The 12,448-nt window shown below is 37.4% G+C and overlaps 1 protein-coding gene across 1 annotated transcript in view; it reads left to right on the forward strand.

The window, feature by feature from the left end:
- Positions 1 to 12,448, forward strand: part of PDXDC1 (pyridoxal dependent decarboxylase domain containing 1) — a 63,063-nt gene that overhangs the window by 9,972 nt on the left and 40,643 nt on the right. The window lies entirely within an intron of this gene.

Below are 12,448 nucleotides of genomic sequence, written 5' to 3' on the forward strand. Positions count from 1 at the left end.
CAACACTGCATACTTTTGTACAGATTTTTTCCCCTTTTATCATCTTTATAATAAGATTCTAGTAGTGGGATGACTAGACAATAGCCTTTTCTAACTATTTAGTATTGTATTGTCCACCCAAATATCAAGCCAATTGTCAGGGTAACATAGCTTACCTATGATCCATCTACAGTTTAATGGTTTTTAACTACTTTTATGCCTGTCTCAAGTCTCTCCTACTTCAATCCATCTTCCATTCAGCTACTAAAGTGATTTTCCTAAAGCGAATGTCCACCTCCCTTAGTAAACTCCACTGGTTCCCTTATCACCTCCAGAATCAAATACAAAATGCTCTGACATTCAAAGTCCTTCATAAATTAGTTCCTATTTTACTTTTCCAGCCTTCATACACCTTACTCCCTGACTTGTACTCTTTGATCTAGTTATACTGGTCTTCTGGCTATTCTAGGAACAAGACTCTCATCTCTGAGCATTTTCTCTGGCTATTCCCTGTGCCTAGAATGTTCTTCCTCCTCTGACTATTGACTTCTCTAGCTTCCCTCAAATCCCAACAAAAGTCCCACCTTCTAAAGGAAGCCTTCCCCAGTCCCTCTTAATTCTAGTGCCTTCCCTCTGTTAATTATGTCCTATTTATCCTGTGTATAGCTTGCTTTGTATATATTTGTTTGCTTTTTGTCTTGCCCATTAGACTTTGAGCTTCTTGAGGCCAGGGACTAGCTTTTGCCTCATTTTGTATCCCCAACATGTACCTGGCATATAGTAGGCAATTAAGAAATATTTGTTAATTAGTTGGGTAAGATGCTCCCTGAATCAACTAAAATGTATTTGTTAAGGGGCAGCTAGGTGGCATAGTGGATAGAGCATGGGCCCTGGATTCAGGAGGACCTCTATGTTCAAATCCAGCCTCAGACACTTGACACTTACTAGCTATGTGACCCTGGGCAAGTCACTAAACCCCAAATGCCTCACTTTAAAAAAAAAAAAGGAAAAAAATGAATTTGTTAAAAGTGAGGCATTATCTTAACTGGAGATACAAAGATACAAAGGAGAAAGTCTCTGCTTTCAAGGGCCTTAGTATATACCAATAAAGAGTTATTATAGTGGCAGAGAAGCTGAAGACACACAAAAGGAAAAGAAGATGACTGTAAAAGCAGTCATGACTCCATATAAGCAGTGCCTTAGAGAAAAACACAACTTAGGCACGAACAACTAGAAGAGGGAAAGGGTAAAGGAAAAGAAGAAGCTTTCATAGATCCAACTGTGCTAAGTGCTTTTACAAATATTTACCTCATTTGATCCTCAGAATGACCCTGAGAGATAGGTACTATTATTATCATTTCCATTTTACAGTTGAGCAAACTGAAGCAAACAAGTTAAGTGATTTGCCCTGGATTATACAGCTATTAAATGTCTGAGGCTGGATTTGAATCCAGGTTTTTCTGATGCTAATCCCATCTTTAAGAGATGAAGCAAGAGTTTAATTTAAAAAAGTTGAAAATGTTTTTTTATAAATGAAATGAGGGACAGCTAGGTGGCACAGTGGATAGAGCACCAGCCCTGGAGTCAGGAGTACCTGAATTCAAATGCGGCCTCAGACACTTAACACTTACTAGCTGTGTGACCCTGGGCAAGTCACTTAACCCCAATTGCCTCATTAAAAAAAAAAAAAAAGAAATGAGAGTGCTTGAGAAAACATTGAAAAATAAATGAGTATTGTGGAAGAAAGAATTGGAAAGGAAATTAATAGTTTGCAAGTACAAGAGGTACAAATGTTGCACAAGCAGCAAACTCCTTGAAAATTAGAATGAACCAAATAGAAGCCAGTAATTCCATAAGGCAACAAGAAACATTAAAACAAAGTCAAAAGCCTGAAAAATTAGAACAAAATGTAAGGCATCATAGAAAAAACAGCTAACCTGGATAATAGAGCAAGGAAGAAAACTTTAAGAATCGGTAGACTATTTGAATGCCATGACCAAAAAAGAACCTAACATCCTGTTTCAAAGAAATCTTAAAACTGCCCAGATCCCTTAGAACCAGAGAGCAAAATGGAAATAGAAAGGATCCAGTGGTCACCTCCTGAAGGAAACACCAACATGAAAAGTCAAAGGAACATGCAAGCATCCAGAAAGAGGGAATTCAAGTGCTGAGGAGAAAAGTCAGAATCACATATAATTTAGCAACTACTGTTATTAAGGAGTGGAGAAGTTAGAATACAAAATTCCAGAAGGCAAAGAGTATGGACTTAGTCAAGAATAACTTACCTAGCAAAGCTGAGTATAATATTTCAGAGGGAAAATAGATCTTTAATGAAATAGAGAACTTCCAAGCATTCCTGATAAAAAGATCAGAGCTGCATAGAAACTTTGAAATTCAAACACAGGGCTGAAGAGAAACAAAAAGGTAAACATTAAAGAACAATGGTAAGGGATTAAACAAAAATAAACTGTTTACATTCAAATATGGAAAGATGATAATGTGGGTCTGGTCTGAACCCTGTCATCATCAATAGAAGGAGTCTAATTAGACAAGGTGTGGGAATGGTCTTTATCTTTTTTTTTTTTCAATTTTAATAGTATTTTTTTCCAGTTACATGTAAAGATAGATTTCAACTTTTTTGGGGGTGGTGGTGGTGGTGAGGCAATTGGAGTTAAGTGACTCGCCCAGGGTCACACAACTAGTATGTGTCAAGTGTCTGAGGCCGGATTTAAACTCAGGTCCTCCTGAATCCAGGGCCAGTGCTCTATCCACTGCGCCACCTAGCTGCCCCAGTCAACATTTGTTTTTATAACATTTTGAGTTCCAAATGTTTCTCCTTCTCTCTCTTCCCTCCCTCCTCCCCAAGACAGAAAGAAGTCTGATATAGTTTATATATATATATACAATCACATTAAACATATTTCTGCATTTAGTCATGTTGTGAAAGAATCAGAATAAAAGGGAAAAACCTTAAAAAAAGAAAAAACAAAAACAAGTAGAAATAGTATAGTTCAATCTGCATTCAGATTCCATAGTTCTTTTTTCTGTATGTGGAAAACATTTTCTCTCATGAGTTCTTTGGAATTGTCTTGTATTGCTGAGAATAGCTAAATCATTCATAGTTGATCATTGCACAATGTTGCTGTTACTGTGTACAGTGTTCTGGTTCTGCTCACTTCAGTCAGCGTCAGTTCATTTAAGTCTTTCCAGGTTTTTCTGAAATTGGCCTGCTCATCATTTCTTCAGCATTTCATTACATTCTTATACCACAACTTGTTCAGCCATTCCCCACTTGATGGGCATCCCCTTGATTTCCAATTCTTTGCCACCATAGAGAGCTGCTATAAATATTTTTGTATATGTGAGTCCTTTTCCCTTTTTTATGATCTCTTTGGGATACAGAGAGTGGTCTTGATCATAAGAGAAAAATGGAAAGAGAAAAAAAGAGGAATAAAGTACTGGGTTCATGGGGTGGAAAATAAGGAAGGTTGGAGAAAATTAATCTTACATAATCAGGGTGCAAAAATAAACATCTATAAAAATAAAGAGGAGGGGGTTGTGGGAGAAGCTGGTACTTGAACCTCACTTTTATCTGAACTGGTGAAAGGATGAAAGAATACACACACACAGAGTTGAACATAGAAATAACAGTTCATTCAACAGGGCAATAGGGAAAGTGGAAAAGATGGGGAAGGGGAATTAGAGGAGGATAGATTAATGGAGTGATTGGTTTTAAGCATAACAAACTTTACGTACAAAAATATTCGTATCTTTTTTTGAGGTGGCAAAGAATGGGAATCTGAGGGAGTGTCCATAAATTAGGGAATAGATGAAAAAGTTATGGTATATTAAGAAATGGTGAAGGAGAACAACTTGAAAAGAATTGGTAACTCTGATTAATGTAATAACTATCCATGATTCCAAAGGATTAATGATGAAGCATACTACCCACCTCCAGATGGAGAGATAAAAGACCTGGAGTACAGAATAAAACTAATAGTTTTTTTGGACAAAGCCAGTGTGAAATTTGTTGGACTGTAGATGTACAGTAGGTTTTTTCCTTTTGTTCTCATGGTAGGAGAGGGGAATTGGTAAGTGAAGGAATATTTTTGCCGATTGAAAAAAATGAAAAATATATATGTATATGTATATATACAACAAGAAAACTTGTTGAGAGACTTAATTAGTCATCCACAGGGCATTTAAGGATGAGACTGTGAGGGTAACAGAGATGAAAGTTAGAAAACTTTCACAAAGGTTTTAAAAACAAATTCTTTATAGTGTCTCAGTCAGTGGAATGATTACAATTGGACTTATTTTTTAATCATAAAAGCATTTTATTATTTTCTAGTTACATGTTTACAGCTTTCAACATTTTTTATAATATTTCTAGTTTCAAATTTTTCTCTCTCCTCCCATCACCCCTCCCCAAGACAGCAGGCAATCTGATATAGGCTATACATGTACAATCACATTAAACATATTTATGCATTAGTCATGCTGTGAAAGAAGAATTAGAGCAAAAGGGAAAAATGTCAAAAAAGAAAAAAAAATAGAAATAGTATGGTTCAATTTGCATCTAGATGCCACAGTTCTTTTTTTCTGGATTTGGAGAGCATTTTCCATCATGAGTCCTTTGGAACTATCTTGGACCATTGGATTGCTGAGAAGAGTCAAGTCTATTACGGTTGATCAACACACAATGTTGTTGATACTGTGTACAATGTTCTCCTGGGTTTTCTCATCTCACTCAGCATCAGTTCATGTAAGTCCTTCCAGGTTTCTCTGAAATCTGCCTGCTCATCGTTTTTTATAGCACACTAGTATTCCATTACATTCATATACCACACCTTGTCTAGCCATTCCCCAATTGATGAGCATCCCCTCTATAATTGGACTTTAACATCACAATTCAAGATGTACTTAAAGAAGAAGTGAAAATAACACCAAGCAAACAAATAGGGAAAGACAGCTAGACTAGACTAAGTATACACAGAGGCAGTCCATTCTGGAGGTGACAGATATGAAGACCCCTCTCCTCCTTTGGTGCCCAGCCAATTGGGTATACTACCTATGGCAAACTTCTGAGAAGACTTGGATAAAAGACATACAAAAGGGGTTGAGTTTACACTGGTTCCATCTGCATTATTAGAGTTAATACATGCATTATGATTATAGCTCCTTTTGGATATATGAACATTTGAGTATTTCTTTTTTCTTTTTTTCTTTTTGGTGAGGCAATTGGGGTTAAGTGACTTGCCCAGGGTCACATAGCTAGTAAGTGTTAAGTGTCATAGGCCAGATTTGAACTCAGGTCCTCCTGAATCCAGGGCCGGTGCTTTATCCACGGTGCCACCTAGCTGCCCCCCCCCCCCCCAGTATTTCTTAATGATACTACATTGTAATGTCATTTTCTTTTTAAGGCTTGTAATAATAATGTTATCTGGCATTGATGATGCTTGAAGGTTTATTTAGCACTTTAAATACATTATCTTTCATTCATCTTCACAACATCCTTTGCAGTAGTTACTGTACTATTGGAATTGTTATCATATTTTAAGTGTGGGGAAAAATTTTGATTTCTATACAGATTTTAATATCATGAACAATTCTTACACATGGGAACAAAGTAATATGCCAAAGGAATATAGAAACGGGTATTATGATTAAGGGAGAAATTAATAAAATGGAAAAAAAAGATCCAAAATAATGGAAATAAGGAATCATAGACTTGCAGCTGAAAGGGCCCTTCTTTGGTGGCCATGGTTTAAAAAGGGCATTGATTAGCTGGAGAGTATTCAGAGGAGGGCAGTCAGAATGATGGAAGGCCTTGAGCCTGTGTTATGTGAATATCATTTCAAAGTACTGAGCCTATTTATCCTGAAGAAGGGAAGTATAAGGTAGGACACATATGAAGGACTGTCAGGTAGAGGTGGGGATTAGACTTGTTCTGATAGACCCCATAAAGGCAAAACCAGGAACAATGTGTGAAAGATGTAAAAAAAGATTTTTAATGAGGAGGAGAGAAATCCAACATCCCCAGCAGTATAATTGAACATAGAAAAATGTTTGCATCAAATGAATGAATCTCTGATAAGGGTCTGATATCCAAGATAGATTTGGAACTAAAATAAACATGAACAAACACTCTCCAGTGGGGAAGTGGGTAAAGAATATGAATAGATTGTTTAAATCACTAACAAGAGAAATGTTTGTTTGTTTGTTTGTTTTTTTAGTGAGGCAGTTGGGGTTAAGTGACTTGCCTAGGATCACACAGCTAGTAAGTGTTAAGTGTCTGAGGCCGGATTTGAACTCAGGTACTCCTGACTCCAGGGCCGGTGCTCTATCCACTGTGCCATCTAGCTGCCCCAAGAGAAATGTTTTTTAAAAAGCCAACTAAGGCTTTACCACACACCCAGCAAATTGACAAAGATAACAAAAGGGACAAGTAGTCAGTTTGTAGGCACTGGAAAAATAGGCATGCATTAGCCTTGGTGGTGGCATTTTGAATTGGGCCATCTATTTTGGAAAGCATTTTGAAATTATGCTAAGTGACCAAATTCTTCTTGTCCTTTGACCCAGAGATTCCAGGACTAAACATATACTAGGTTATATAAATGGGTCAAAGATACAAAGGCCCATATACACCAGAATATTTATTTATAGCAGCACTTATTGTGATATCAAGTACTGGAAACAGTAGATATCCATTAATTGGAGAATGGTTAAACAAATTGTACATGAATATAATGCAGACGCAACGAATATGAAGAATTAAGACAAGCATGGGAAGACTTACATGAAATTATTCAGAGTGAAGAAATAGAATCAGGAAAACAATGTGTACAATTACAGTAATAACAAACATAATAAAAATAACAAAGATGAATACTGTCTAATTAGAATGACCCAGAATGGCCCAGAGAAGAATTGAGAAAATGCATTTCCTTCATTGGGAGGGTGACAGACTCTGGTGTATTGCATAGACTCTCTGACATAACTGATGCATTGGTCTTACAAAACCTTTTCTTTTGCTTTTTAGATCTTTGTTACAAGAGGTAGCTTATTGAGTAATGAGGAGGGAATATATTCAGAAGTACATGTAATAGGAAAAACATCTATTTAAAAAATAAGCACGGGGGCAGCTAGGTGGCGCAGTGGATAGAGCACCAGCCCTGGATTCAGGAGGACCTGAGTTCAAATGTGGCCTCAGACACTTAACATTTACTAGCTGTGTGACCCTGGGCAAGTCACTTAACCCCAATTGCCTCACTAAAAAAAAAAAAAGCACAGTTCTAACTGTAAAAATTATCCCATTTTTGTTTGTGAAACTCTTAAGAATGTTGCATTTTGCCCAGATATTGAGGTGAAATTGAATGGGCAGTCTTTGGATTAGTGCTGCAGTTGGACAGTGAGCCCTAGAATTGTATGACATAAGATTGGGTCGGATTGCATGGTTACCATAGTATCTGGTTATCTAGTGCCACTGAGTGCTGCAGAAGTCATCTTTTTAACATTTGTACTCTCTTGATGATGTGGTCATGCACATCACGGAACACTATGGTGTCAGAAGAACCAGTGGCAAGAGTAGAGATGATAAAATGTGTCTTAATTAAAAAAAAAAAGGAGGGTGGGGTATTCAAACTATAGGTTTGTCAAGATTCCAGAACAGGTTATTAAGGGGATGGTTTTTAATTAGAAAGGGAAGTAAGAACTAGTTCAGTAAGAACTAGTATGCCTTCATCAAGGACAGGTCATACAAGACTAACCATTTCCTTATTTGAAAGCATTACTAGACTGGTATGACAGAAAAATACTGTCTCTCTGTTTTTTTCTGTGTCAGCAAAACATTTGACAATCTGTCTTACTCTCTTTGCACAGACAAAATAGGATGATATAGATTGGATACTAGTTCAGTTAGGTTGATTGGATCTGTTTGACTGGACTCTAAGAGTAGTCATGAATCATTGTCATTGGGGAGTGGCAGGGAGAGAAGGTCTTTGATGGTGTGTTAGGCATCTGTCATTGGCACTTGAATATTTACTTGCTTTTTCCTTATTTTTTGTTGGTGACATGCTTGACATGCTAAATGATGTACTTTTCAGATTTTCAAATAATAAAAACATCTCAATGGGCAAAAATGATAGTATAGATCTTATGAGAGAAAATGTAATAAGAGTAATGTAAATCTTACACTTGCATTCTAAAAATCAACTCTTCCATTATAGGATGGGGGATATAATATGTCTAGGCAACAGATCCTGGTAAAAGATCTAGGGGTTTTAGTGGACTGCAAGCTTAATGCATGTCCTTAGTAGCAGAACACATAAATAAGCACCAAAAACTGATGCGATCTTGTTGTTTGTCCTTCGTTCTAAGAGGACCATGGCATCGGGTTGATTTCATGACTTAAAGTGAATTGGATTTAAGTGCAAAGTCACCAATCTCACCTTCCCCTCCAGAGCCATCTGGATCCAGTGGCAAGATATATATCAGGACTACCGGAGATGGCCCTGGATGTTTAAGGCAATTGGAGTTAAGTGATTTGCCCAGGGGCACACAGCCCCTGATGTAATAATAATGCCCAAGGTGAGATTTGAACTCAGGTCTTCCCAACTTCAGGGTCAGTGTTCTATCCGCTGTGTTATCTTTCTGCCCCACATGTGATCTTAGGCTTCATTACTAGAGGCCACATATCCAGAATGAGGAAAGTGATAGTTCTGTTGCGCTCTTCTGGATGTGGTAAGACCACCTCTTGAGTATTGTGCTCAATTCTAGATGCCACATTTTAAGAATAACATTGGCAGACTGCCATGTATCCAGAAAAGGGTGACTGGGATGGTGAGAAGATGAAGGAACTAGTGATGTTCAGCGAAGAGAAGAAGAACTTGGGGAAGGTGTGATGGATGGCATAATAGGTCTCTTCAAAGTATTTGAAAGGCCCTCATTTGGAAGAGGAATATGTTTTGCTTAACTGCAGAGATCAAAACAGAAATGATTGAAATGTTTTAGCTAAATATATGGAAAACTGCTAGAAAATCATAGCTTGAAAATTAAGTGAAATAGGTTGCTTTGAGAGGTAATGGGTTCCCCATTGCTAGAGGTCTTTTGGCAGAGGGTGAATGGTCATTTGTCAGGACTATTGTACACTTGATTCCTGTTCAGGTACTATGATAGCCTTTCGAGACTTTTCCAACTCTAAGCTTCTGTGATTCTGAAAGTAGGATATTATCTTATATGCAGAGCATGGCTTAAGAGACCTCATCAAGGACATATACTTACAGTAAAGGAGGTGGGCTGGTCATGTAGCAAGAATCAAGCATAACAGCTCACATACTGTAGTAGTTTTCACAAATATTAAAATTGTCAGAGGAAGGAATCGAGTGTGTTAGATATTGCACAATTGAGAAAGCAGGGGGAATAACAATCTGTATTATTGGAAGGAGTGCCTAGATGAATAATGTCACAGATCCATCAGATAAATTTAGAGTATTCAGGTGGTGCTCAGTGCCTCATTTCATTTCTCCAGTGACTTAGTGTACAGAACCTCTTGTATCTTACTTTATAATATGTGTTTTTCCACATTCCTAAAATCTTTAGCATACCATGCTAACAAGTGTGGATATTCTCCTGAATATCATTCATTCAGCAAGCAGTAGCACTCTGTTAGTGCCAGGTATACAAAGACAAAAACAAAACAGTTCTCTTTCTCTCTCTTTTTTTTAGTCTATTGGGGTTAAGTGACTTGCCCAAGATCACACAGCTATCTGAGTATCTGAGGGTGGATTTAAACTCACATCTTCCTGATTCCAGGACTGGTGTTCTATCCACTATGCCACCTAGCTGTCCCCCCCCAAATTTTTTTTTTAATTAATTAAGTATTTTTTTTTCCCGTTACATGTAAAGATAGTTCTCGACTTTTGTTTATACAAGCTTTCCAATTTCAGATTTTTCTCCCTCCCTCCCCCCTCCCCTAGACAGCAGGTAATCTGATATAGGTATATCTATAGGTTTTTATATATATATATATATATATATATATATATATATATATAATAACATTAAACATATTTCTTCATTAGTCATGTTATAAGAGAAAAATCAGAGCAATGACGAAAAACCTCAAAACAGAAAAACAACAGCACCAAAAACAAAGGAAATAGTATGGTTCATTCAGCATCTATACTCCACAGTTCTTTTTTAAATTTCTTAATCCAGTCATAATCTTATATCTCTCCTGTACTCCAGCATAAATTCCTCTATTTGATCATAATCTTATGTTGTTCCATCTCTCTCTCATTCCATCTGTGCCTTTCCATTCCTAAATTTATTCTCCGTCTTCATTGTGACCTCAAGGCCTTCTGCCCTTCACTATCCTTCCCATGTCATCAGTCCTGCTCTTGGATACACTCCTCTTGCCAATCATGATCCTGTAGCTAGACAGTTCAACACTACACTATCTTCTACTCCAGAATCCCTTGTCCCATTGTTGCTGTTACCTTGCTAAGCCCCAAACTTAGATTATTCCCACCATTTGCCCCCTTCACTAATACTCATGTGCTGTTGAACAGAACCAGAGGAAGTCATGAAGTATGCTGATTTATATTATCACACATATTTATTATTATATCACAGCTTATTTATATTATCTGATCTTAGTCAGTTGGGCCCTCATTGTGTCAAAGCAGTCCCATCTTCTATTTCCCCCTAATTGAATCCCTATTCTACTTAGCACAGAGGCTGTTCTAGACTTCTTTTTTTTTTCTTTTAAGTTTGCCTTAAACTTCCTCTCCCTCCTTACCTATGGACCTTGATTTGTACTTCACTAAAAAATAAAGGCCATTTTCCCTGTGCTCCCTCTTTTTTCCTTCCTTGTCTTTTCCTTCACTCCAGTCTCTAATGAAGAGGTGGTCATTCTCCTTGCCAAGGCCATTTATCTTATCCTCTCCCATATTTATTAACAGGTTGTCCCAGTCATCCTTCCCTTTATCCCCAGTCTCTTCCTATCTTTGATTCCTTTCCTGCTGCCTAAAAACATCTCCATCCTTTAAAAACAACAGCAACAACAAACCCTTACAGGATCTTCACATCCTTACAGGGTTCCTCCACTACATGACATCCAATATTTCTCCTCTTCTTGATTGAAAAAGTTGTCTGTACTATAATAATAACAACAACAACAACAAACTCTTACAGGATCTTCACATTCCCTCACTAGATAACATCCAATATTTCTCCTCCTCTTGACTTGAAAAAGTTGTCTGTATTTGGCACTTTTATTTTCTCTCTCCTCATTCTCTTTTAAACTTTCTGCATTCTGGCTTCTGAACTCATCATTCAACCGAAACAATTCTCTCCAAAGTACCACTGGTCTCTTAATTGTTAAATCTAATGTCCTTTTCCTATTTTTTCATCTTTACAGCATTTGACATTGTGGACACCTCCTAGATACTTTTAGTTCTGAGTTTTCGTGATTCTGTTCATTCTTACTTTTTTTCCTACCTATTTGATTACTTATTCTCAGCCTCCTTTTGCTTGATCTTTTATCCATGTCACTCCCACTAACTGTGGCTATACCTCAAGGATCTGTCCAGGCCCTTCTTTTTTATCTCTGTATTTTTTCACTTATTCTCTCCTGGGTTAAATTATTATCTCTGTACCTATTACTTCCAAATCTGTTTGTCCAACCCTGATTTCTCTCCTGACCTCCCATCCCAAATCACTAAGATTAGACTTAGATATTTCAAACTGGATGCATATCAAGTTCAACATGTCCTAGGCAGAACTCATTATCATTCAGCTCAATCCATTCCTCTTCTGAACTTGTCTATTACTATTGAAGGTACTATCATTCTACTTAACAAGGTTCAAAACTTTAGGTTTTTTTAGTGTTATTTTCAACTCTTCACTCATCCCACATATCAAGTCAGTTGCCAAATCTTGTTATTTCTCCCTTTGCATTTATTGTCTCCTTCTCTCCATTCATACAACCATTGCCCCTGGTTGGTGGTGTAGGAGATAGTGTTGGTCTTGGAGTCAGGAAGACCTGATGTCAAATCTGGGCAAGTAGGGGCAGCTAGGTGGCGCAGTGGATAGAGCACTGGCCTAGAATTCAGAAGGACCTGAGTTCAAAACCGGCCTCAGACACTTAACACTTACTAGTTGTGTGACCCTGGGCAAGTCACTTAACCCCAATTGCCTCACAAAAAAACCAAATCTGGGCAAATCACTTAACTTAGAAATTGATCTTAATTTCTTCCCCTTTAAAATGGGAATAATTACACCTACTTGTAGGGTTGTGGTGAGGATCAAATGAGAAAATAATTGTAAAGTACTTAGTATATTGTAAGTGGTGCATAAATTCTTATTCCCTTCTCTTCCCCTTTACCACCTCCTTCAGTTACTGGAATAGCCTAATTGATCTCTGCTTCAGTCAAGTCTCTTTACTCTAACCTTTTCTCCAAGCCAC

The sequence above is a fragment of the Dromiciops gliroides genome, chromosome 1, assembly GCF_019393635.1.
Source record: "Dromiciops gliroides isolate mDroGli1 chromosome 1, mDroGli1.pri, whole genome shotgun sequence".
Classification (NCBI taxonomy): Eukaryota; Metazoa; Chordata; class Mammalia; order Microbiotheria; family Microbiotheriidae; genus Dromiciops; species Dromiciops gliroides.